Raw genomic sequence first — 5495 nt, 5'->3', positions numbered from 1 at the left:
GTTTTTATATTTTACCTCTTATTTATTATTATTCTTATTATTATTATTACTTTGTTCGGACAAACAATACACCAACTAGTCTCAACTGTCCACTTTAATTTGTTTTTCTAAGAGAAAATTAAAATAAATAAACAAGAAAATTAAAATTCTGGTAACACCAACATTTGACAGCCAAATAAATAAAGAAAATTAAAATTCTGGTAACACCAACATTTGACAGCCTGTTCAAGCATTTTCAGAAACTATCACCTTTGAAAATAAAAAGCCACTTGGAACATATGTTTTTAAAAAAAATATTCATAATTTTCATTTTGAACAATGATAAATTTGTGGAATGGGAATATCAGAAATGAAACCAATGAGAAGGGAAACTGTCTTTCTTTTCAATGAGTCAGCCCTATTGCAACTAGTACGGTATTAAATTGTGCATCATAATTTATAGAAGTCCAAAGGACAAATTGGCCTAGTCATATCACCCCTTCCTCCCCAAAAGGGTGTTCATAATTGTTTTAACTTTCTTAAAAAAAAAAAAAATTAATAAATCACTTTGCCCTGGTGCCTCATGAAGCATCTACTCTAAAGTTTGACTCTCCTTGAGTGCAAATAATTCCTTAGAGCCACGCCCGCGGGTGAAAGCCCGAGATTTACCCGACCCGGGGGCACTTTGCCTGGTGTCCAGTGGATTAGTTGGAAAAAAAACCCGGATACACCGGTTATCGAAAACTTGTCCAAATGAAAATCCTCCTGTAACTTGTTGGACCAGAAAAGAAAGAAAGGGGAAAAAGAAAAGGTCTCGAAGGAAACATCACAAGGAAAATAGCAAAATTAAGGGTTTTTTTTTTTTTTTTGGTCTAGTTCTCTAACATTATGGTATAACTCATCCTGATTAACCTCAACAAAAACTCCAAAAATGAAGGAAAAAGGTTTCTCTGTCAATGTATTTTAGTCATGCACACATGCACTTCTAGAAAATCTGTTCATCTTGTCCTTATTACCATTCTATACTATTTACGACCTAGGGAAAAAAAAAAAAAAAAAAAAAAAAAAAAAAAAAAAAAAAAGAATATTACTACAAGAATAAGATAAATCACCATAATTAAATTTTAATCCCGGCTGAAAATAATTAGCACTGAATAATAAATGTGCCCAAAACATGCATGTTTGCTGAATAATAAAATGTACATGAACCAGTCATACCCCCTTCACCAGAGTAACCTTTAGATGGTTACATGCATGTTTGCTTTTACAGATGCAACTATGCACCGGAGCATGTTGCATTATGTCCAAGAGTATGTAACTATTTATGAATACAGCATCCTACTCCGTACAACTTTGTAAGTTCATGGAATGATTAGGTAATATTCAAACATACTGATAAGAGTGAGTGGTACATACCTCAGGAAGGAAGAGCTAGCAAAAATGGACTTCCTCTTTTTGGAATCTTCATTTCCTTGACATTATTATATAGTGGAAACCCAACATAACCCAGTTCCTTGTCAATAAACAATCATGTTCCTCCAAGCAGTATATAAATCTGAAGCAGGCAGGGATTTAGGCTGTCTAAATGGTTGTGCCTCTGTGTGCGCTCTTGCAGTCAGTGTGTGCCTCTGTGTGCGCTCTTGCAGTCAGTGTGTGTGTGTTACATTCAGCGTCAAGTCAAGCCGTGTCAGTTCATCCACAAAATAAAATATCAACATCTAATGTCATGGACACTGCAATTCAGGTACAAATTTTGTGAGCTAGAAAAAAGAGAATATTACCACAAGAATAACTGATCATACTATCATAATCAAAACTGAAGGTAGAATAATAACTGCTGAGTTATACGTGTTGTACCCAAAAGACCTGATCATATTTAGAGATGAAAACAGATAATATCGGGGTCATTACTTGGTAAATTGGACTAATAAATGTGAAAACCAACAAGCAGGTGTAAGCAGGAGATACAGTGGGTAATGCCCTGTGGAATATTTGCATAAAAAAAGCATTTTACAGTGTTGAAACCAAATCGTAGATGATCCATGAGACTGTTTTCCACTTCTCCTCAATTCAAATATTCTAGACCCAATGAAGCTGTTCCTCGTCCGTCCGTACCAGGCTGCATATAACTTCAAAATCAACTAATCAGAAAATGTCAGCCCTGAGTTTCTTCTTCTATTTGACAATTGCATATTAATAGATCTCTCATACACATATAGTTAAATCCAGACATATGGATTTTACATAATATCTGAAAAAACAGACAGGTTACAACACCCAAGACTAAGTACCATAATGAAATCACACAAAATCCAGAGAGAAAGGTTTTACAAACTATATGGTATCAAACACATATGGAATTGACCACTTGCCCTTTATAAATAACAAGTCTTCTCTTTGGTAAAACAAGACAATTCACCAAACCAGTATAAATAATATGTAAATTCATACGGCAACCATCACAATCACCACATGAGTATTCTGCAGACCTAGATAATAACTATGAAGCAAATCTTTCGGCTGTCAATATTTTAAAAATTAGAGCATATATTATAACATTACAGATGAGAAACACAATCATGAAATATTTCAAGATGTGACAGCCGACGGAGAAATCTAATGTGATCTTAACAAGATACAAGGTGATCTTACCCCTTCTTTAACTTTATCAGCCACCAAAAATTCTTTGAGGATCACTTCTTAGATGGTAGACTTTATATGCAGCCAAATCATTTTGATAGAAACTCATACACCATACACAATTTTTTAGTCCCCTGCTGTTGCCAGAAACTCACATCTAGCTGTTGCTCGCCTCTCTGATTCCGCATTGTCCTACAATCTAGTATTGAATCCATGAAATCCTAGAATCCATGAAATCCTATCTCACCCTTGAACGCTTTGAGTACCTCTGGAGCTACCTCCTTATACGTGGTTAGAATATCTTTACGCTGTAATCTAACACAAGCTCGGGACGGAGGCTACATTCAAATCAGTCAACCCTTTCAAATCCTGTAAGTCTATATCACCCATGTTTCATTTCATATACGACACTCTGATACATCAGTATGATTGACTTCTGGGATCAAAACCCGTTTCCTTAACTGCATCAGTAACCTCTTTAAACACATCAACTCCTAACATTAGGGCTCTAGGCTGCCTCATGGTCAATTTTTCAATATGGGATTTAGGCACACCATGAGCCCGCAAGGTGTCAATGTTTGACACCATAACTTTTTGTACGTTGCCCAGCACGAAATTGACAGATTGCCTAACAGCACAGATTAAATTCTCATTGCTCCTTAAGTATCGTTTAAGGAAATCAAATGTGGGTTTGATTCGGTTTTCTAAACTGCTATTTATATGAACAAAGAATCCTATGCAAGTCAGGTCCGACAAAACCCAAAGATTCAAAATACTCAAATTTGGGTCTCATATTCTCCGGATCAGCCAAAATTAATTGTGGGCGTTTAGGAACTAGGATTGAAATGTGATTTTCAGTGAATCCATGGGACCTTAGGAGCTCAAGAACCGAGTTCGATTCCTCTGCGCTCTCAATGTTGAGCTTCTTTAGAAGCTGAGATAGCAGAATTAAAAGACAACTCACATGACTTTGTGAGGTAGGAGATCGTGAGAGCTTGGTTCTTGGTGAAATTTGAGTGGTTTGCTATTGATTAGGGTTCGAAAAAACGAACAATGGTTGGTGTATTATGATTGATTCTGTGATGAATCAGTGTGTCGTATATAAAATGAAGCATGGGTGATGTAGACTTACAGGATTTGAAAGTCATAGGATTGACTGATTTGAATGTAGCCTCCGTCCCGAGCTCGATCTTCCTCAAGTTTCAGGAGAAAAAACCCTAGCCCTAGTCACAGTGATTCAGAGAAGTGTCTTCCATGTTGTGAGTTAGCTGATAAAAACTAAGCTTTCTAACCAACATTAAAGTGTAGAAATTCATTTCTAGTGGAATAATAATGAGCACCTAGGAAAATAAGGCCATATGCAGATAATGGAGAACCATAAGGCTGAATTTAACTGAGATGCCTGATCAATCGCAGAGCCACCCATTAATAGTGATGGAACTCAAACTAAAGAAAATATAGAAATTATAATGTAAAATTAAGAATTTTCAAACTTCATTTTTTAGCATACAATGCCCACATGCACGCCGGAATGTGTGAACGTACGGGCAAAGAGTCATAATGAGAAAAACATTTATAATTAGGATTTTACCTACAATTTTGTATCAAACTTAAGACTTAGTATAGACATGATAATTATGGGTTTACCTACAATTTTGTATCAAACTTGAGACTTAGTATAGACATGATAATTATGGGTTGTTTCTCTTTAGAAATAAATATGATGCGTGTAAAATAATGTTCAACCAGCTTTTTTTACCATCTAGACAGCTCCATGTGCACCATCAGTATATTATTTTAAACCCCCATCATCAACCAACCATCACCGGAAATCCCAAAAATTCCAAACAGTAGCCAAATCCCACGTACAGGTAAAGTCCCAAGAGTAGAGCCTGCTCGTGGAAGGTCGCTTTAGCGTCTTAGAGATGTATTGTACTCTCTAGAGACGTAGTTTCTATTTCCGCTTTCGCATTCGGGATCCGTTATCGGGTCAAACGCTTCTCCATACTACAATTCGGACGGCGGGGCCGCCCGATTTTCAAGCTGGGCTCTTACCAGTTCGCTCGCCGAACTTGTTCGGGACATATCTCTCTGCTTGGAACTCAGTTTTCGAAGCCGTTTCTTCTGTTGTTTATATTTTCTCATTTTTCGTTCACGGAGTTTTGCCGTTTGAATGCGTCTGCTCAAATTTTACTTTTCCGGATAAAGTTCAGAGTGAGTTAGGTAAGGTAGTAGTAGTTCATCTGAAACATTGAAGCTTGATTGTCAGCCCATGCAATGACCCAATAGTCAGCATTTCAGAATATAAAAGTTTTGGGCCCGTAAAACATTAGGGTTGGAAACGGGCTTAGGTTTAGGAGTCCAAACTTGTTCCGATTATTAATAAAAAAATATAGATTAATAAATTTTTATTAGTTATAGTTTTTCTTTTTTCTGCATTTATTATGATAATTTTAAACTTTTACAACATTTTTTTATTATGATTGTTAAATACTTGACTATATTTTTAAAAAAATTATAAAATATATTTTTAATTTGTTCAAGCTTTAATTATTTTTCTTAAAAAAATATAGACTGGAGTGCCCCGAATAGCTAGCTTACAAAATTTATTTTAAATTTGTTCTATTTTAATTTTTTATAGAAAAATGTATATTGTGTTGAATATTGAATAAGTACATTAGGAGGCTATTTATACATGAAAGTTATATAAGGCATGTGGGTTGATGAGTGATACAATAGTAATATATAATCTAATAATATTCAATACTTTTTTGTATAATTAAATTGAGTGTGCAGCACCATTAAATTAAAAACACAACAATTAAAAAATATATTGCATTCTTGATTGGATAGTATTATAACGTTACAACTCTATA

At 35.1% G+C, this 5495-nt stretch overlaps 1 long non-coding RNA gene across 1 annotated transcript; it reads right to left on the bottom strand.

Moving 5' to 3' along the window:
• Nucleotides 1–1047: 1047 nt before the first annotated feature.
• On the bottom strand, nt 1048–3989 carry LOC132266615 (uncharacterized). The gene is made up of 2 exons (XR_009468649.1): nt 2632–3989; nt 1048–2098 (listed from the first exon to the last, which is right to left on the bottom strand). It is a non-coding gene; the product is annotated as an uncharacterized LOC132266615 (long non-coding RNA).
• Nucleotides 3990–5495: the final 1506 nt, after the last annotated feature.

The sequence above is a fragment of the Cornus florida genome, unplaced genomic scaffold (genome assembly GCF_030987335.1).
Source record: "Cornus florida cultivar Cherokee Brave unplaced genomic scaffold, ASM3098733v1 CherokeeBrave_3.0.0_Hap2_Chr07, whole genome shotgun sequence".
Classification (NCBI taxonomy): Eukaryota; Viridiplantae; Streptophyta; class Magnoliopsida; order Cornales; family Cornaceae; genus Cornus; species Cornus florida.
Note: the sequence above shows the minus strand (reverse complement) of the source record. Positions and strands in the feature narration are given on the sequence as shown.